Source organism: Paroedura picta, chromosome 7 (genome assembly GCF_049243985.1).
Source record: "Paroedura picta isolate Pp20150507F chromosome 7, Ppicta_v3.0, whole genome shotgun sequence".
Classification (NCBI taxonomy): Eukaryota; Metazoa; Chordata; class Lepidosauria; order Squamata; family Gekkonidae; genus Paroedura; species Paroedura picta.
The window spans coordinates 56,862,859-56,885,660 of NC_135375.1; the positions used below are offsets into that span (position 1 = coordinate 56,862,859).

Below are 22,802 nucleotides of genomic sequence, written 5' to 3' on the forward strand. Positions count from 1 at the left end.
ATCTGAGGCAGATACGGTGCGATGGGCAAAACACTCCCCCATGTGGAGCCTGGAAGAGGCTGGACATTCCGCCTTGAGGCAAACCCCAGTCAGTATCCTGGCACGATGTCCCCAATGTGGTAAAGTTTTCAGAGACAAAATGAATAGAAGAGGACTAGGTAAGAACTGTCAAGCCCTTATAGGAGAATTTTTGACTTTCCAGGAATTCCTCATGGGCCATTGGTATGGGCTTTAACAGCAAAATGTGTCAATTGTTCCTCTCCTTTCTCCCAATGATTGTTTGCAGGCCCTCAACTTGTATTCTTAGGTTGATGATTCCTTCAGTAGCACTGACATTAGAAATCAAATGTTGAGAAATTTCAAAAAAAGGCCCTGAGGAATGAAGAGTAGCATGTGAAAAATCCTTAGCACTTGGGCTGCTATTTCTGGCTGTACTACTACTGCAATCTCTCCCCCCCCCCAATATAATTTTATGATTAATAATGTTACAGTGGAACTATAGTATGTGCACTTCATAATAAGCACTTATTTGCTGGCACAGCAAAACTCAGGATCAGGTGAAGAATATGTAAAGTATGCTGCAAAAAGAGCAACCAAGTAGTTTAAGCAGTACTCTTCGAGTGTTGAATCTCTAGTGGTGCCAAGCAGAGTTGAAGGTATTCAGGCCCAAATAAAAGCTAACGCCAAACACTGACTAAAAAAAAAATTGTAGATATAAATACTAGTGCTCTATTGCTTAAGATAAGAATAGACTATGAGGTTCCAGTGAAACAAACTATTTAAATATATATATGAGTCCACTCACAACATTGAAGTAACTTGGCTTTCTGGATCAAAACACACATTAACCCAACCACTAAGACAAGAGTGGGAAGAAGATCTGCTTGATCACACATTTTGACAGGAATATTCAGTTACTATCCTTAACACTATTTCACTCCCTTATATATTTGGGAAACAGCCTCCTGGGAGGAGACTGTCCAGGGCCCTGTCCATCCTGGTTCAGTCTGATTGGCCCTCCCACTCCAGCTCCCACCCTCCCTCCTTTCCTGCTGGAAGCCTTGTGGCTGCAGCCTCCATTGTCGCCCATGAGGAGAGAGGCAGCGACAGGGCTTTACAGCCCGCAGGTAAGCTCCTGCTGGGGGGGAGCCGGGGAGAGGGAGTTTGCAGCCTCCCCCCTAACCTCACTTTGCAGGCCCAACGGAGTCGTGGCCACCCTCTCACGCCTTCCTGCCTGCCGCCCCTTTCAAAACCCATTTTTTAAATGGGCTTTGATACTAGTATACATATAATGCGGATCCCCTACTTATAACGGCTGGCCAGCCAATTACAACAAAATATGGGAATCTAAACACTCACTAATTGTGGAAGAAGAAGAAGAAGAAGAAGAAGAAGAAGAAGAAGAAGAAGAAGAAGAAGAAGAAGAAGAAGAAGAAGAAGAAGAAGAAGAAGAAGAAGAAGAAGAAGAAGAATTGGTTCTTATGCCCCACTCAGGTTCTTATACCTGAGGGAGTCTCAAAGACCTTTTCTACCTGAGGAATTCAGCCCAGGCCAGTGTTTGTTCAGTCGCAGGGTTAATGCCTGTTTCCAGATTATGTCAGCACCAGCCAAGGGTAATCCCAGGCTGGGTCAACCAATATGGCACACTGGATCCTATGAATCCAGACATGAACCTGGAGAGCATAGTTAAAATGGCATATACATGTGGTTGTGGTTATAGCATGAAGGACATGGGATGTCCTCAGATGCACATTGTGCAATGTATTGCCTATTTCCCCTGCCATTAATAATTATCTAATAAAAGTGAACAGATTCATATAGTAAAAATTCAGTTTTATATTTTACTTACACTTTATATATGGCTAAAATGATTTCTCTAGAGTCGCCTTGTATAGGATAATTCATATGCTCAACAGGAAAAAGGTACCGAGGTTCAATTTATTACATTTTATTCAACCTCACTGTACTGAATAAGACATTGTTATTTGATGATTTTTAAAATATATCATTAATTGCACTTTCCCACTCACTCATATTCGATTTGGACTTTATATTGGATGTTACTGCCCAGGAGAATATCTCTTCCAAGATTATAATTTCCTATATAATTTTTCTGTAATAAATTCACTAAAGAGAACAGAGAATAACTGCTGGTGCCAGTACTGTCAGTGATTCATACGATCTAAATTTAAATTAAGGAGACTCTTGAATACTATTAACTGCGCTCAATCCTTTTTGTCATGTTGTCTTTTCTCTTTAAAATAACAATGGACAATCCATCTCCATAAACGTAATCCACTGGGAAGTTCGCAAGTCCTATTGAAATGAAAGAGACCAGCGGTTCATTTCAATGAGACTTGTACAGGAGAACATCCCAGTGGGTTGTGTCTGAGTCCATTAATAAGAAGCAGAAAGCCATCTCTATTGTGATTTTTCTTTTTTTCTTAGGAATTTCCAAAACACTTGTCACTGGCTTGCAAATATGTGTATAGTTTAGCTCTAGCTAAAGTCTTAGGTGCTGATAAACAGTCTGGATCCTATTTTCATGATCCCTCTTTCTGAAGCTGAATCGGAAACTGAGTATTTATGTTGTGCAAGCTCCAGAATCAAAAACAACAAAAAGCCAAGATTTAAATGTTGTGAAACCCAACACTTCTCCAAATGCTATGCTTCTTATTACCATCTGAGGTCTTTCTGCTGCCATTTTACCAAATGCCAAAGCTCTCCTGACAATTTTCTGGGTCAAGCAGTGCTTATACTCTAAAAAAAGCAGCCAAGTCATTAACCCAGAAGAAAAAAAAATAACCTGGCATCTATCCACTCTGTTTATGGGATTTGATGGCAATTCCAGAGACTTGCACAAATAAACCAATAGGCTGGAAACATAGTTGACAAGAGAGGAATATACCATCTGGACAAGGCAGGAGGGCTTTCAGTAAACAGATTATTTAGAGGTACACAAAATCCAAAGTGTGTATGTATGTGTATGTATATCTATACAATTTAAATAAAAACTGAAGTTAAAAAGCCAATAAAATTTTAATATCCTGAAGGAAAGAGTTCATAATAAGATGAAACGTGGAAGAAAATAAAAGGATGTTTGCTTTTGAAGGAATTGTTTGTGCCAGTCTTGAATGGAAGAAAAGCCTAGACAAGTAGAAAAAAAGAAATTATACGGAACTGTTTACTTATCCATACAGCTATTGTTCCATCTCTGTCAAGATTTGAGGACCAAACATAAAAAAAGCAGGTCACATAGTTTATATGTCTTTCTTTGAAAGACAAAATCTACATTTTGACGATGAAATCACTTATAAATATATAACTAGAATAGTGCTGGGCAGAGACCACAAAGGAAGACTCTGCAGAAGAAGGCAATGGTAAACCATCTCTGCTTCTCACTTGCTTTGAAAGCCCCTTGCTGGAGTCACCACAAATAGGCTGCAACTTGACGGCACTTTATATGCACACACACACATGAACTAGCTACTCAGTTACATTTCTTAGTTGCACCATGGTACAGACTATTCAATTCTGGAAGAGTCAATAAAGGCCTAGCTCAGGCATCTGGAAGTACCATGGTTTAATGATTTGGTTGTGTGTGGATGTGGGCCGGTACATTAGCTAGCCAGCTTGGTGTAGAGGTTAGGAGTGTGGAGCCAGGTTTGATTCTGTGCTCCCTCACATGCAACCAGCTGGGTGACCTTGGGCTTGCCACAGCACTGAGAAAGCTATTCTGACTAAGCAGTAATATCAGGACTCTTTCAGCCTCACCTACCTCACAGGGTGTCTGTTGTGGGCAAAAGAAAGGGAAGGAGATTGTAAGCCGCTTTGAGACTCCTTCTGGTAAAGGGGCATATAAGAGCTAACCTTCTTCTGTGGTTAGTTCTTTAAAACGGGATCTGAAGCAAAGCTATGTTTGCTTTATTAAGGACAATTCTACTTAGGCGGGAAAGGCCAGGGTGTCTTCAGACCTGGGGCTAATCCCTGTGTCCATACAATGTCACTGCCAGGCCACTGCCCTTCCAGGCCAGGAGTGGATTGGGCACCAGAAGCCTCTTTTGGTGCTGGGGGGCCAATGGGGCCTGTCCTGCAGCTGGCCCATCAGGAGGCCTGCAGAGGGCAAAAATGTCCTGGGCAGCTTTTAAAAATTATTTTTCAGGAAGGGCCAGGGCCTTTCTCTCGTCCATGCCAGTCTCTTCTTATTCTCAACAGAAGAAGAACACTGGTTTGCTTTATGATTGCAATCAAAAATAGTGTTATTGTTTCACCACCCAAAGCAGTGCTGAGCTGGGGCAGATCCAGGAAGGGTTAAATTCTGCCCATTTCTAGTGAAGGATTACCCTCAGAAACACTCACTTCCCTGCCACTGCCACTTGGGGAGAGAGGTTCTGTTAGACACTTGGAAATTGGAATTGGATAGTTCCATTTAATCTGTATGCCTTCTGATTTTGGTGGCAGAAAAGGTTATTTATTATGAGAGTGAGGGGCAGTGACATTATGGCCTCGAGCTAGCCAGTAAAAACTAAATTATGATTTTTTGAAGCTTTTTCTCAGTAATGCAACCTGGGACATCTCTTTAAAGAAAACAAATTAGCCCTGAAGCCAGGATTTGTTGGAGTATGCTATCATCTGTGAACATAGACTAACCATAGTTAAAATAAACCATTGTTTCATGTTATATCTGCACTGAACAGATTAAGGCTTGATGTCTTCCATTAAGTCAAATAAAGTGGTTTGCAAGCCCTGGATAAAAATCTGTTCCTTGCTGATGAACTACTCCTTGCAGTGTTCTTACAAAATATGAACCATCTCTTGTAATGCTTTTCCTTGACTCCCAGGCATAATGTTAGTCCATTTAACTGTCTCTCACAAAATTATGAATTCTTGAATCTTTAAATCCAAAAATGAGTGTGCAGAATGTATAGGTAGTATTACTGAAATGTTAAGTGATCATCTGATGCTTTCAAGGTCAACAAGTTGTGTTTAAGTAATAGTCCAAACATTACAAATAAATATTAGCATTTAAAGATGGCCAGGTAGCAATTTAAAACTTGTCAAGAATTTGGGAAAATTTCTCTAGTTACACAGACCTTTGAGAAACTAACCTGAATCCTATATACTGACTTTGATGTTCATCACTAGCATATTTCTGTTATCTAGAGAATAATACTTGGAAGGAGATGAAGAAACTGCAGAATAGAATAGGCCTCTTCTGTGCTTCATGTTGATACTTCCAATGCCTTGACATCACACCAAATATTCAAATATGGGACTCTGAGGAAGAGACATATTCTGCTCATTTCCAGATAAGACTTACAGAAACAGGTTGCAAAAATAAATATGTAAACATAGAATGGAAAACAAGCATTCATTATGAGCAGAGAACATACCTTGCACAAAGAAGGGAAGACAAAGAGACTATACTATTTTATCCCTCCACCAGTTTCATATGACAAACTACATATTTAGAGACAATCAACAATTTGCATGTGGTTATTATCAGTGGAGAGAGCCTCTTGTGGCGCAGAGTGGTAAGCAGCAGAAATACTGTCTGAAGCTGTCTGCCCATGAGGTTGGGAGTTCAATCCCAGCAGCCGGCCCAAGGTTGACTCAGCCTTCCATCCTTCTGAGGTCGGTAAAATGAATACCCAGCTTGCTGGGGGGTAATGACTGGGAAATGCACTGGCAAACCACCCCGTATTGAGTCTGCCATGAAAACGCTGGAGGGCGTCACCCCAAGGGTCAGACATGACTCGGTGCTTGCACAGGGGATACCTTTACCTTTACTTTATTATCAGTGGAATCCTAAGAACACTGTCCTGAGAATAAATTCCAATGAATAGACTTCAGTAGGATTCCAAGTAGACCTATGTAGAACTGCTTCATATAGGTTTCTTACAGTTCCTTCTTATGCAGAGTTATAAGCTTCACATCCACTGAAGCCTAGCTACATTCTGAGCATTAAATCTACATCATATCTGCCTATGTGTTAAACAACATATCAAAGTAAACATGATCACTTACTCAATAACCCTGCATGTGCATGTGCGTATAATTCAACAAAAAGTCTGTAGCATGTTCCTATGTGCATATACGTGTGTATTCATAGATTTGCCCATACATTCAGGAAGTTTGATAGGATCCTAATCACATGGGAAGTTCCATATTTATACAAGCATACACTTTTGTATACATAAAGGCACACTGTGAATGCTCAACTGAAAACCTGTAAATTGGGGTGGAACCAGCAGGCATAATCCTGTGTCCTTCTTTAGATGTTCATTAACTACAGTAGCTCCAAGAATTACCTGATCTTTCCCAGACTGCATGGGTAACAAAGCAAATATTGTGCCCCAAGTTTCAGTCTATTTTTTTGTTTTGTGTTTATGCACAATGCTTACTGACTCCAGGAGCTCCAGAAAGAAGCATAATTGTGGTGTCAAGGCAATTAACATGTGCTATACCACAGCAGAAACTATGCCATCATAGGATCCAATGCTCTTAATTAAGAAAGACAGGAATAATAGTAAGGTGTTATGATAAATATCATATAACTAAAGCTCCATATCAATAAGATCCTTGTAATCATAATTAACATGTTGACTCCTTTACTCTATTGCAGGATTAGGAATAATGGTACAGCCACAACTTTCTGCTTGGCTCTCGATTATTCCCATTTTTATGCATTATGGAAGTCATTATTTTGTTTATACATATTCGGAGAACAATAAAATCCTTTTTAGTGCAGTGATTATGCAGTCTATTTACAGTGCCTGTAGCAATGTACTGCATAGAGATGCTGCACTGTTCACTTATTCATGCTCTGAAGACCCAAAATTAGATTCAGAGATTTTTGCATTTCAAGTAGCCTATTTTACAAAAGCAAGCCTCTCATTTTAGATTGCATTAATTTGCTAATGCTATGAGTGATCAATGCTATGAGGTTTACACTAAAAACTAAAAATCTCTAATAAATACAGGAGACCAAATTAACCATTCTGTAATGAATGCAGAAGAATGACTTCCCCACCCCCCTTTTATAAGCATATGGGAAAATGCATAATCTTTTTCTATTCCGCAGTACATGATTATATGCAATAAACCCTTGCCTTATCAAACTGATGCATTTGAGGAGACTGTCAGTAATAAGTATACCAAGATATATCCCTTACAAAAGCTTGCAATTCTCCGAGGTTTGCTCTTATAAATGATTTATTTCTATCATAAACCATTACCCATCTCATGGTCCTCTGACATTACAATGCTGCTGCATTCAGCACAGTGGGGTGGTTGATGGTTTTTATTCTTGGTAACTATGAAGATTGACAGGCAGGTGACAGTACTAATGAAAAAGCTATGACCAAATATATAACATTTCTTTCAGCTGAGCTGTTAGAGCAAACAAAGCAATAGCAACCTTTAAAAAAAATACAAAACTTGCAACTATACAGTATAGCACAAATAAAGAGGGTATTTACTGCACAATGTTGATGGTGACCAAAACATCTAGGTTTTAAAAATACACATTTAAAAATATTTTTCTTTGGAATTGGTTCATGGGGAAATGTGCACTCAAAAGCTCAAGCCTTGAATAAATATTTGTTGATCTTAAAGGTTCTATTGGATTCAATTTTTATTGTGCTACTTCAGACCAACATGGCTACCCACTTGAATCCTTCCTTCATTAATAACATTTGAAAGTTGTATATGTACTTCCTGCTGTTCTCTAAGCTAGAATCAAGCAATTTATTCTTCTTTTAACCAAATGGACTTTTGTAAGTGATGGAGTATGATATTAATGTTAAGTGTGGGTACACAAACATGCCCTGGTATTTTACCCTTTTATTGCCTAGCAGTCAACTCCCTAGAGGGACTCATAACAAACCAACTTAAAGAAGATAGATTTCCTTTGCAACTCAGGGTCAAAGGTAAAAGAGCATGTTCTCAGCTGCCGCACTACATGAATTAGAATAGAGTAATGAATTTGTGATGTGCCATGTGACTTCATGTTAGACCTTGACCTTAATATCACATTTAACTGAGAACAATCATAGGTCACAAATTAGAAGGTTTAAGCAATCTTCTCCTCTACCTAGGGAACCCAGTTTAATCAGATCTGATTTAATGTGATGGCTAGAGTTTCTAAGAAAGATATTGTTACCACAGATACAGTAGTGGTATCAAAGGTACTTACAGCCATTTTTATAATGCAGTTAGAACAAAATTATGTTCAATACAGACACTTTGGTTTAATTTGGCAATTGTTTGGATTACAGTTGTAGAATTGACAGTTGTAATAAAATCCCTCCAGTTCCAGCAGTTAAAAATTGTGGAGATTTATCATTTACTGAAATGCAAAATAAGATTTTCATTTTTAAAGTCTCAGAGTTAAATGCAGTCATTTATAGTGAAGAAAATCTGTGGCAGTTTGTGGCAGGTGAGAAGGCTTACGATGCCAACAAATTGGCCATAGGCACAGCAGCAGAGGCAACAGAAAGGGTTAGCTTAAGGTGACCAGATTTTAACATTGGTAAAGCGGGACACCATTGACCGGGGGGGGGGTCTTAATTAAAAATTTGGTCTATATGGAGCAACAAAAAGTTATATAAATTTCAACATAAGTACAATTTGCCAGACGCCCCCAGTGGGGAAGGTGTGCCTTAACTTACGAGGGGCAGCAAGAAGAAGGGGAGAAAGTTCACTCCCATAGTTTTCCAAATGATGGCAATGACTGGGGTGGGATTTAAAGGCAGTTACACAGAGGAGCCAGGGATGGAGGAAAAGGCAAGCTGGATGCACGGGAGTCAGTAAAAGGCTCATGGAGCAGGGAGTTACTTAACTCTCCTGTGTGGAAAACGTCTGGTTAAATCATTGCAACAATAAAGTAAATAGAAAGAAATATCATTAAAAACTTAAATCCAAGTTTATAGCAACCAAGAAAATGTTGCATATCCAATTCCAAGATCAGTACATAAGGTATTTACATTGCTATGCCATTCAATGTAGACATGATCTTCAATGTTACTAAATATGACTAAAGTAGATACAAAGAACAGGGGGAAATCCTCTAGAAAACTATCCCGGGAAATACTACTGATGGGAAAGAATTTGATTAATAATCTTCCTTTTTAAAAAGGTAAGAGAGCTCATTAATTATGTATATATCTACATTAGAAAGGTGACTAATTCTGAAGAGGTCCATGCAGATATGATGGAAAACAAGCCAGCTTTATGAATCAAAAATCACCCAGAAAAGTGAGTATTTACAATCGTGCATAAAATCAAATCTGTTCGATAAATCATTCATCCAACAGGATAAAACCTTTGGATCCATAACATGATAGACGCCATTTGTCATTTTTAATACCTAGTTCTGTAATAGCTGCATGAGAAAAACAGAACCCCAATTCCTCTAATCGCACTAACTTGATTTGTCAACAAAACAATACATCAAGTGATTTATAAAGCAGATATTGCAGTAGCACTAAAAACATTAGTGTTACAGTGTTATCTGACAAAGGGACATTTTTCCTCATCAAAATATACTTTTTTCTTTTTAAAAAAACCTCAGTGTTGTTAGATCCATTGTTTAAGACTGTAAGGGACAAGGATCAAGGGTCCTTCACTAAATAGCACAACCACATTATCCCAGTGCAGAGATCTACCCAAGCAGCATCAGCATGCACAAGTAAGGACTGCTAAATATATGGACTTTGCCACTGAACAAATGGTCAGTACTTCCAGCTATGACAGTGTCAGTTACTAGTTATTGTTATTATTTATTGTATTTGTTACCCACCCTTTCCCTTTGGACTCAGAGTGGGGGACATTATATTAATATATATTAAAGTTAAAAATAAATAAATTCATAAATAAATAATTAAAATTTCTAAAGCATCTAAAAACATTTCCATCCATAATTGCCTTTTCTAGATCCCAGTAGTAGGGAAGAGAGGCAAGAGGAGTTTTATTGGTGTACAGTCTGGGCTTTGATAGTGAGTCCAACTCTACTCAGTGATTTTGTAGGCCTCAACCATAGGCCTGGTGGAACCATTTCATTTTACAAGCTCAGCAGAACCTATCTGCTTTGGGAGAACATTCCACCAAGCCAAGGCCAGGGCCAAGAAGGAAAATTGTGAAGAAAACCCTCTCTTTTCTGTTTATCCCTTTGTTTCCCACTGGAATATTGTTATCAGATCTGAAACTGTCAGTTGACAGTGACAAGCCATCAAGGTATCCCATGAGCTTTTGATACTGAATGCAGACATGGTGTTACCTTGCATAGTTTCATTTCTCACACTATACCTAAAGGGGAGCCCCCTTCATAATTGGCCCCCCAAATGGCCTTGATAAACTGGTGCTCTTATGGATTTCTAAGATGCTGATTTTGGTTCAAGTTTCATGCTCTTTGTATTTTCATTGCTTTTATGTCTTCTGAAAAAGTTGCATCCAAAGTAATGGGAGATGACTGGGAATCAGGGAACGGGATGATCTTACTTGCAAGTTCCAGCTGCAGGCCACTGAACCATTTCAGATTCATCTGGAATTGATTTTGGCTGAATCTGAATCTCCTGAACCAACTTTCACTGGTCCAAATTTCCCCCTCCCAAACATACACAAATGTTCCCCCACACATACACACACATTTCCAAGCAGCATAATATATCTCAGCTGCCTGAGAAAGTGGAGGAAGGCATTTAAAGTACACATCAGTTGCTAGGTGTGCTGTCTTGCCCTCAAGACCCTTCCTTTAAACTGGCCAAATCATTCCCAAATCACCGAATTACAATTCAGCCACTACTGATTTGGCCCATTTAAAGTGCAGGGATAGGCGACTCAGCTCATACAGGTCCAAAAAATACCTAAATCTCCATTGATCTGTACCTAATCACTCATCCCAAGTGACAATAGCAGCACATGGTGGGTTTTTCATGTTCATTACCCTTCTCCACCTGTTGAAGTGCCAGTCTGTGAGCACCTATCCAGTTGTAAAGGCAGAAGAGGTAACCTTAGTTCTAACGCAAAATCTTTTCAGTCTTTATATGACTTGGTGCAATGAGGAACTCTTTATATATTTTAAGACAGTACTAATATGAGAAACAGTAACAACTAAAACGTCACTCACTATATTAGGATTTAAGCCACCAGTTCTTCATTAAAAAGGACATGGTTCTGCATTATGAAGAAGATGACAGATTTCTATAGTAAATAATTGTCCTTCTGAGTCTGGCACTATCAGCTCGCTTCCTGAGAGACCTACATCTTGCATTAGCAATAAGCATATGACAAAATCTACGGTCCCACTCATGCTATCAATGACTTTGACTGTAAGACAGTCTGACATAATGATTGTGGTGCAAATATTTTAGAGGTCATAACAACTTACTGTGGCACCTATGTCCATGAGATGATTATTTTATAAAACAGTATCTACAATAATTCAGTAGATTTAGCATATGAAATGCATTGCTTTCTCAAGCACCTGCACAATTAGAAGACGGCAGCTTTTTCCCTCATTCTACTTGCACTAAATTATTTTATCATCACTGGTTCAGTCAGGCCATTGCAGGAAATCTGGTTTCATAACTTGCCAGAGCCTCCATTCAGAAATTTTAATGTACTTCAGGATGACGCACACCCTTTCTTAAGTTACTAGGAGGCCATACAAATGACTGAATTACTATAACTACGTGTGAATTGCATTTCACTGCAGAGTATCTTGATTATCTGTATAATTCTTCTGAATTGTAAGGATAAATTTGCCACATGTGATGAGTGGGGGTTAGGAGGGCGGCCAGAGGGACTCTCCTGTGGCAGCCATCCACCTAACACTTCTTCCAATAGATTTTAAAATGGCTGTTCTTCTGGCTCATAGGCAGAATGGTTTTGCACTAACATATCTTCTTGAACTTATGAATATGGTTTTCTCGAGAAATTTAATGGAGAATTGCCTTGTGCAGAATCATAGATTCAAGTGGGTAGCCATGGTGGTCTGAAGTAGCACAACAAAAATTGAGTCCAATAGCACCTTTAAGACCAACAAAGTCTGATTCAAGGCATATGCCTTCATGTGCATGCACATTTCCTCAGACAAAATGGAACAAGGATTGTGAGAGTATAGATATATAGAAAAAGTGAATTACCGTATATACTCGCGTATAAGCCGACCTGCATATAAGCCGAGACACTTAATTTTACCAAAAATCTGGGCAAACTTATCGACTCACATATAAGCCAAGGGTGGGAAATGCAGCAGGCTACTGGTAAATTTACAGGGTGGCCTAAGCGTTTAATCCATGCTCAATCATCACAGGCTTTCCCATCCAACCTCCCTCTCAACAAATACAGAAAAGTCAAGAGGATGAATAGCTGCTGGTTTTTGTACCCCACTTTTCACTAACCAAAGGAGTCTCAAAGTGGCTTACAATTGCCTTCCCTTCCTCTCTTGATACCAGACACCCTGAGAGAGCACTGACAGAACTGCTCTGTGAGAACAGCTCTGGCAGGAGGACCAAACAGTGCCCCCCAGGCCAGCAAACCAGAGCAGAACAATAGTATACAAAGTTGGCAACCTACTACAACAAGTGCAACAGCTACCAAACTGGGGGCTACAGTGCCCCCCAGAACAAAACACTGAAATAAAGAATTGTAAAACTGAAAACTGAAAGAAATGCAATGAGTAAGCTCAGCTTTCAAGATATTTGCAGAAGGCAATAGTTATCTGGGAGCAATTAGCTCAGTTGCAAAGAGCTTAGTTTTTAAGATCTTTGCAGAAAGCAAAGGTTAACTGGGAGCAACTAGCTCACTTGCAAAGAGCTTAGGTTGCACATGCAATGCTGCAATTGGCTGGCTGGGGGCAGGCTGTTAATCAGCTACCCATGTATAAGCCAAGGAGGTCTTTTAATTGCTAAAAACTGTGCTGGAAATCTTGGCTTATATGCGAGTATATACAGTAGCTGTTTTAGCAAAGAATTACCATATGGAATAATCTGGCATAATTTGGATAGTATGACAGTCTACTAATTTGCAACTAATTTACCTTTCTATATATCTGTACGCTCACAATCCTTGTTCCATTTTGTCTGAGGAATTGTGCATGCATACAAAAGCTCATACCTTGAATAAATCTTTGTTGTTAAAGGTGCTATTGGACTCAGGGTTTTTTTTTTTTTTGTAGAATCATTCTGATTTACTTCTGGAAATCCAGTATCAGTTAAGTATTTATTTTCCTGATTTACTTTATGTGATACTTCACTCTGTAATATTTCCTATCTTTTTGATGTATGGGTAGCTGAGCAGAACATGTTACGCTATTGCTGCTAGCTGTAGTAATGAAGATGCCTTGAGGAAAGTGTGATTTTAGTTATGATCTCCTAGGGAATTGAATAGAGAAAGTAAATGCATTAGGAAGAGGAAGTGTTCCTTGCCAGCTCAGGCATTTGTACAAAATGGAAATTCCTGCTTTCAGGTTTTAGTGTCAATGCTTTGCATGGCATACTTTAAAAAGTGAGAAACACAAAAGCTCACACAGCCAGTATACAGGATGTGACAAAAACAAGCCAGAAGTTTGAGCAATTTGGTAAATCAAGTCCAGATGTCATAGAGAATCAATCCATCAAAACTGCCTTCAAAGCTGGTATAAATGTACTAGATTTTGTTTCAACCACTGAAAAGTTGCAAAGCAGCTTAAAACTAGCAAATAACGCCAGCATACAACCTCTATAAATGCTGGTAACAATACCCCTCCCCCCTCGGGAAGATTAAAAATAACTTTTTTAAGACTGGGAAAGTTGTGCATCTCTATAATTCGTATAAGAACTACAGTTTTTAAAATAAACATACAGAGGATGAATAAAAAGGATCATTATGTTTATAAAACCTTTACGTTTGATACTCTCTATGAAAACAAGGAAAAATCCGATTGTGGAAACAACGTTGTATATAATGCACCAGGAACTGCTACTACACTTTTGTTTCTGACTTCAGTGTGATTTGCATAGGACTGCTGCAATCAGTTTCTTTGTTACACTTGCCTGGCATACATTTTAATGGTAATGAAGGATTACTAAACTATTGGATTGAGATTTAGTAGATCTGAATTTTCAGGATGCTTTCTAGGAGATATGAGAGCACACATTTTGGCTCTTAAATATTCCATGTGAACTACAAATGTCTTTGTGAACTACAAATGGGTTCCAGGGGTTTGATTGCCTGGTTTGGCAGGGAGTTATCATGTGGCTGTGTTTGGATGCTGTGACACAGTTTACTAATGTAAGAGGATTAACTTTTGCTTATATATTCCTAGTGTTATGATGGTCAGTTATTAGTCTGACGAAGAGTGCTTGCACTCAAAAGCTCACGCCTAGAATCAATCTTTGTTGGTCTTAAAGGTGCTACTGGACTCTGATTTTAAATATTCCATGTGACTCTGAATAACTGAAGGGCCTCCCAAAATATGTGAAGTTATTGCATTGCATGTTGTTCTTGGAAAGGAAATGACTCTGATTTTTGCTAAAACAATTTTTACAACATTCAAACATATTCTTCCTCCAGCTCCCATTCACTAGATTTGACCACAGTTGATGAAGATGAATCATTAGCATTATTTTTGCACCAAGTTATTGGCATGCTTTAAGTTATGTCCTCACTTAATAGAACAAAAATCCAATATAGAAGATCTTTATTAATGACCTGCTTTAGGCGTTGAGCAGAGATCCATAATTTAACAGCTCCCTCAATACAGACAGCATTGTAGTTTGCTCTATACACGTATTCATCTTGTTGGTATTTGTAAAAAGTAACCCAATTTGGACTCTGTTTGGCTAGTTTGCTGATTATCTCTGTTTTGTACCCTTTGTATAACCTTTTCAGGTGTGACATTTCTGGCACTCTCATCTCACATACTGAGAAAGCTTGGTAGACATAATCACCAACTTGTTGGAAAAGGGAAATTGGTATTTTCCACCACTGTATGAACTGGATTTTGGAGGGTATGTATTTGTGTATACCAAAGCTGCAAAATATCCAAGTTGACCTTTTCAGACATAATATAACAGAAGCACACTTAGTATGTTCTCACAGTAGGCAGGAAAAGGGATGATGAGGGCTTAAATTTCCTGATGAGGAAATTTCCACATATTTTTCCAACTGACGAGGGCCTAAATTTCCACAATTTTTTTCTTTATCCTATATAATAACATTTGGTCTCTTTATTATTCTAATTTCATGAACTGACCATTTATAAGATAGATTCATGAAGGATCTGTTATAAAGTAATGGAAAGATGATGCTATGTCTCAAGTTATGGAAAAATGATGTTACTTCATTCTCTTCTCTCGTCTGCTGTGAAATACAATAACTGCTTCATGGGTAACAAGGGCTTATTGTCATTCACAGTCATGAACTTCCAATATGTCATCACCTCCATTGCAGGTTGCCCTGCTCCATCAGACACCAAAGCAATTAATGTGCACAGATCTAATATTGAAAACTGGCACTTTAAAATGCAGTTTAGAAACATCTCTCTCTGACCTTGGCACAAAAATATTTCAATAGAAGAACTGAAGATCTTTAAATCTTTATATCTTGCAAAGTCTCTCAGGATGAGGATTGTGGATGTTGTTATCATTACATAAAATAAATTGCTTTCCATTCAGCCAGAAGGGATAGAAGAAGAGAAGAGCTTGTTCTTATATGCCAGTTTTCTCTACCAGAAGGAGTCTCAAAGCGGCTAACAAGTGCCTTCTCTTTCTTCTCCCCACAACAGACACCCTGTGAAGTAGGTGAGGCTGAGAGAGTCCTGATATTACTTCCCAGTCAAAACAGCGTTATCACAAGCTGTGGTGAGCCCAAGGTCACCTAGCTGGCTGCATGTGGGGGACAGGGAATCAATCCCATGCACCAGATTAAAAGCCACAGCTCTTAACTACTACACCAAACTGGCTCTAGCCATTGATAAATCTGCAGCCATTTTTTTTGTGCTGGTATTCTTACAAGAATGTTGGATTGGGTGACTCTTGGGGCTATTCCGCACAGCGTTAATGTTGCTGAAGTGTTACAATTGTGTAACACTATTTATTTTTCGTTATTCACGGCATCGTACACCAGTGGTCCCCAACCTTTTTATCACCGGGGACCGGTCAACGCTTGACAATTTTACTGAGGCCCTGGGGGGTAGACTTTTGCCGAGGGACATTGCTGCCTGAGCTCCTGCTCCTCTTGCTTTCCCACTGGTGCCCCTGACTTCCCGCCGCCTGCTGGGGGGTGCTGCCACAGCATCTATGCAGTGCCACACTGAGGGGGAGCCCCAGCCATGGCAACTGCTGGAGAGCACCAAAGGCAAGCCGGTGGCAGAGTGGCAGGGCAGCCCCTGAGTCAGCAGCCAGGGAGGAGGAGCCCCAGCCCAGTACCGACTGATCCACGGATCGGGACCGGTCCCTGGACCAGGGGCTGGGGACCACTGTTGTACACAATCTGCAACACTCCTGCAACACTCCCGCAAAAATTGCTTCTTTGTAGCACTTTTTGGGGAATCCACAAAAGTGGATTCCCCCCCAAAAAAATTGCTAGACTCTTGAGAATAACTTGCAACACATCTGGAAATGACATGTGTGATCTCAGTATAGCAGTAGCAAGCATGTCCCTTCCTAAGCTCTCGCACCCGAGCTTTCAGCATCACAATAGCCATTTCCCCCCCTTAAACCGGCAAAATCAACGAATAAGCAATGCTTCTTTGGCTGAAATCCCTCCACAAGCAATTGTCTGTAAAGTTTCCAAGCACAATGCAGTCCCCCGTTTGACACTGCCCATAATCTCAGCCAGAAATAGCATTGGGGGGGATATATTTTTTTTACTTTAAGACTGTGTAAATTATTAAGCACCAGCTCCTACGCCAGCGAAAAAGGTCTTTCTGATACATCGAATGAACGAATATGCGTTGCTACTGGTGTTTTCGGTTTTTTAAAAAACAGTTTTTAATGGGAAGCAGGAACACAACAGTTAATTGGCTGTTCTTTTTGATTGACAGCCAGGGGTGGGAGAAAGCATGGAAAAATATTGCCTCCTTTGTTGCAATTTCGCCGAGACTGGAAACTTGTGCATTACAAGAACGTTGCTAGTGGGAGAGCCTTTTTTCCATTAGAAATAGCTGTGTGCGTTACCGAGATCTGCCACTTTTGATCGCAGTGCTTTTCAGTAGCGCTCACATTTAGTAACATTGCCTGTTGTGCAGAATGGCCCTTGATCTTACATCACAAGACTTTAGGATTATTTAACATAGATGAGTTAAGCATTAATTGTTAAAACAATATGACAACATCTTTGTGTTTTGTAAAGTTAAAATGATAAAATTTTAAGGGTTCTGTCAAAAATTAGTGGGCCATGCAAGACAGGTCTATTTCCTCCTAGACTTTCCATCTAACGTCTTAGTCTTATTGATGTCACATGTGTTCGTTTTCTTTAGTATATACATTTCCATTGGTTTCGGTATGAAACTCATTTCTCTTCATAAATTTGCCAGCTGAGAAGGAATTCTTGGATAGCATCCCTCCTCCAAGGTATAATGCCAGCACAATGTCTGCAGATGGACAAAACAATGTCCATTTTATATCCAGTCATAATTATTTCTGAGAAAATCAGCATTTCCCCACAGCCAGGCTTTACAACTGGAAGTGAGACTGGCTAGGAGTAAAATGCTGAAAGATACAGAATACTATGAGGTACATGATACCTTATTTTGTTTTTTTAATTAAAAACAAAAGCTCTTAATTAAAAACAAAAACAAATGCACTCAGTACTTCATATCAGATTGGGAAGATGCATAAGTCCCCCCCCTAAAATGATCTTTTAGTGTACAACTTCTCTTGGAGAAATGTGTGAATGGAGAGCTTTACTGCCCTCCATTAGCCCCATTGCAGTAGCTTTTAAGGAACATTTAAATGTCAAGTGATCTATGATAACCCCATCCACCTCCCTCCCTCAGAGGCAAGTTTTTTCCCTCCATCTTTCTATCCCTTCTGTAACTGAGTTGCCCTAGTAAGGTGTTTTCTTCTTGTCTGAAGAACTCTGGCTGTTCTATCCTCTCCTGTCACAATTTGACTGTTGGCTCAGTCTAGAACCTGAAGGAAGAAGAACCTGCTTTAATTTAAACAACTTAAATGGCACTTGAGGCATATTGAAATTCCAAAATAAATAATTTTATTTAACATAAAGGGAAAAGGTCAGGGATCTCTTTAGTTCTCTTCAGAACTTTCTCCATGTTTGACTGAATAGAGAATTTTTTTATCTCTCTAGAAATTTGATCCTCTTTCCTTGGCCTGAACGGGAGTCTTCATCTACTTTCCAAATTTCTTTGGCAATTTTCCATTATTTTGGTGTAGTGGTTAGGAGTGTGGACTTCTAATCTGGCGAGCCGAGTTTGATTTTGCACTCCCCCACATGCAGCCAGCTGGGTGACTTTGGACTCGCCACAGCACTGATAAAGCTGTTCTAACCAAGCAGTGATATCAGGGCTTTCTCAGCCTCACCCACCTCACAGGATGTGGGAAGAGGAAAGGGAAGGCGACTATAAGCCACTTTGAAACTCCTCCTCCTCCTCCTCCTCCTCCTCCTCCTCCTCCTCTTCTTCTTCTTCTTCTTCTTCTTCTTCTTCTTCTTCTTCTTCTTCTTCTTCTTCTTCTTCTTCTTCTTCTTTTTCTTCTTCTCTGAGGCTGGCCACAAGGGGATAGGATCTGCTCGTGGGCTGATACTCATGGATAAAGCTGTGGCCTACATTTATGCCCCAAATGGTCTGTGTTAGTGTCCTCTGTATGGGCCAAAATGTATCCCCCTGCAATGCAATATTGCTAAGCCTTGATTTCTGTAAATCAAACACACCGGGGGGAGCAGAGATGGGCTTGAAGGCCAAAGCCCCTACATGGAGAACTTGCTAGGGATAGGTCTAGAAACCACCACCCAAAATTGAAAATAGGTTGGCTGGTGTATTTGAAGAAGGTGTCAGAAAAATTAGATAGGCTATAGTTGCTGCTCTGAAGGGAAAGAGCCTATATTGGCAACAGAACTACGGAGGAAATGAGATGCCCCTAATAAGTCAGTGTGAGTCCCCTGCTTTTCTATTGTATATTTCCTCGCTGTGCACATTAGCTTTGAAATGCATGTGATTTCTAATCCCTTTTGGTCTGCATTTTAAGCCAGTGTGCAAACAAAACATTTGCCTCTGCCCTTAATTAAGCAAAGTAATAACAGAACAACAGAATTTAGGAATAAGAACTGCTGTACTTACAAAAATTAAGCACTGGCCTCAAGCCAGTGAGAGAACAATGTAATTGGTGTAAACAACACTTTAGAAATACAGAACTATACATGGTGGAAATAATCTGTGTATTATTTCTTCTGATTAGCAATAGTTGTAATAAAATGTAGACCTCTACAAGGCCCAATGAATGGGTAGGGGAGCAGAAACTACACAGAGAAGAAACTTGGTGAGGAAGATTGTTCTGTTTGCATGTTTGTTGTTGAAAAAGTTACAGAATCTCTGGCATTAATCTGGCGTTAGTGCACATCAGTTTTAGCTTTGCTGAAGATCTTTCTCTCCTCATTGTCCCCTCTCCTTCTAAAATTCCTGAATGCTAACCCAAATAGACTGGTGCCAGAATAATGGTGAAATTTTAATCTTTCCAAATATTACTTTTGTCCCCCCCCCCCGCTTTGGATTCAGCAGAAATAGGACATGCAAGAATTAGTTGTTTTCAATTTGCTTTTTGATTAACAAATACCCTCATTCATATCCCTATTTTTTCTTCCAGTGCAGCTTGTAACAGGTTTAGGAAGTCAGGTTTTCAAAATGTGCAGCCTGTGCAGGAAGGATGCCAGCATGAGGCTGACAATAGGAAGGAGACTGACCATGTAGTGGTGGTGGTGGGCCTTGCTGGACATGTATGATGTCATCGGTGACACCCTAATGCCACCTCTGACATGACTAGATGTGGTATCACCATATCACTATTAATGCTCTACCATTCATCCAAAACCCTGGGGTTTAAACAATGAGTGTTGCTCAACTACTAGGATATTGCACCCCTACAGGAGCGTAGCAACACTACTGAGTAGCTCTTATGTCTATCTTTCTCTATCTTTATCAACCCTGTAGACTGAAGGTAAGCAGTATTGTCTGAAATTTGAACTGCAGAAGTCAGTGTCTATAATGGAGGCCTCTGGATCCCCCCTCCCAAATCAGAGCTGTCTGGACAAGTTCAGAAAGACAGACATTTCCTCATTGTCTTTCTATATCTTGATCATCCCTTTTGGATCATAAAAATATGTTGACACCTACTTGTACACCAGAGCTGTGCAACTATTCCATTATTTTAAGACGGAATCTATGTATGTAGGCAGTGGCCTCACAATGAAACACTCTGACAATGAGGCCCTGTCAGGTTTTTGGCAACAGCATCCTGGAAGACATAAAAACAAGTTTAAACACTATCATTTATGCATAATTCTTTCTTGGCATCCTTCCTCACTTGCCACAATTTGCAGCAAGGAACCACTTATTTCTCATCTCCTGATTCTAGAAATAGTCCATCCTTAAGTGGATCTAATTCCACCCCAGAAGAGAAACAGCCTTGTCAGAGCTTGGCTGTGTGTGTGTGTGTGTTTGAAACATCAAGGCTCCCATTTATTGCACAGCTGCATTGCTTCAGAAATCTGGGGCAAAGCCAATGCTCTGTACCCATAGAGAGCTGTCTGGAATGATAAACACACAGCTGCCTGTGGAAAGGGCTACAAGCAGAATAGATAGCCAGGCCTCAACTAGACTCCATTCATCTGCTGCACGTCTATGAAGTATTGCAAAACATGTGCAAAATTGTGAGCTATTCCACGAGGGCTGACAATGAGGGGATAGCAAGGAGCTGTAAATATTTTTTCCCAAAGGTATGCAGCCAGTGCTGATTTACAGCTGTTAAGCCCTCTTGTTGCAAATAGTTCATAAAGCCTATGACCTAAGTACTTGCCCACAGGGCCACAATAACATTTATCTAGTATAAATTAATGTGTTTCAACCACTAATTCAATTTGGCTAGCTGATTCTTATGGTTTTGGCACAACCTGACCTCTGCAACAAAGTACAGCTCTTACAGGGATGACTCACTGTTCTGGCTGTGTTTTGTTTCAGTCTCGTCAGCGATGTTGGAACAAAGAGGCCTATTGGTTGAGCAGCCATAAAATCTGTCTTGAGAAAAGGTTGGGAACAGTGCTAATTGAAACTTCCTTTTCATAGGTGACTGATCAAAAACAGCTGTGGACGTCAAGCAAGAACATATTTAGATATATATTGCTTTAGAAACCTCAGCAAGCTCAGGGCTTTGCGGCTTAAACTTTAACGTTCAACATGGATATGATGTTTTTACTTAGTAACAAACACAAAATTGCTTCAGAGTACTTTAGAAGTCTTCCTTTGTATTCCCCCCTTGCTATTTATGAGGTTTACATTTAACCAGTCCTAATGATTTAAAGTGAACCTCAGCAAATAATAATTGAGCCAAAGTTCAACCTGAAGGCAGGGAACTGAGACAGCAAGTGATTCTGCTGAAGATTACTTGCTTTGGGAAAGCTGCTACTTTCTTGTTACATTTTTCTGGTTAAGGAAAATGTTAAACTTGCTGAAAAGGCAAGTCTTTTGAAATCAGGAGAAAGGTGCCTGGGAAATTAAAACCAATATGATTTTTTTCTCTCTCCAAAGAACTCATTTCCCTTATTTCATACTTTTAGAAACAAATTTGCGGAATTGGCACCTGAGAATAACAATTTGTTAAAACACATCTGAGAGTTGCTGGAAGAGGAAAATTCTTGTTTAATAGAGTTTTTGCTTCACAAATCAAAGGTAACTAGTTTTTACTAGATTCAAGTGGGTAGTGTGTTGGTCTGCAGCACCACAACAAAACAAAATCAGAGTCCAGTGGCACCTTTAAGACCAATGAAGATTTATTCAAGGCGTGGGGCTCTTTGTTGACCTTAAAGGTGCCACTGGGCTCTGATTTTGTTTTCTAGTTTTTACTAATTGTTTATCTAGCTGTCTAATTCTTATTATATTTACTTGGAAGCATGTCCTTTGAACTGAGTGGATTTAATCACTTTACAATGTTAAGAGTTGTAATCCAGAACAGATTTGCCTGTTTCTTTTTGAAACTTTATCATAAAATTTTGAAGTATACATTGTGACAGCTTTTCCCACCTTTTTGGGGACTTCGTATTAATCACTCATTAGAACATGACAGCTTGCTTTTTTAACAAAAAAGAGGTTATTGTCTGTATTTCTCTTTATTGCTTCTATCTATTCTGATTTGTTAGAAGACCAGTCATCTTATGATGATCAGATTCTGCCAAAATGTCCAAAGGTTAGCATAGATGGTCTACAAAGACTTGAGTCTATAGAATTTTCTCAAAATAGAAATCCGTTCTTCCTCTTAATCAAAGCTGTATTACATTCATATCTGCAAATGTAGTTCCTTTTGTGAAAGCCTCCCACACATTTCAAGATCCTTCTCAATTGCCTGCACACAAAGAAATGTTCAGTAAGCAGGATATTTTATAACATTATATAATGGTACTAGTACTTTAGCACTCTTGACATACAGGGAAGAATACTAATTTAATTAGGCAAAGAAACAATTTTATTACACTGCTTCAGAAACATGTAAGTGAACTGACCCCCACTGCTACAATTACTTTAGAGGATTATGGAAGCAAAGTCCACAGTACACAAAGGAAACAGCTATCAGCTGCATAGTGGACCAACCAAA

General features: G+C 39.4%; 1 long non-coding RNA gene across 1 annotated transcript; it reads right to left on the bottom strand.

Moving 5' to 3' along the window:
* Positions 1–4,375: 4,375 nt before the first annotated feature.
* On the bottom strand, positions 4,376–21,233 carry LOC143840953 (uncharacterized). Its single transcript, XR_013232489.1, has 3 exons — positions 21,152–21,233; positions 20,333–20,453; positions 4,376–5,277 (listed from the first exon to the last, which is right to left on the bottom strand). It is a non-coding gene; the product is annotated as an uncharacterized LOC143840953 (long non-coding RNA).
* Between the last annotated feature and the right edge of the window lie 1,569 nt (positions 21,234–22,802).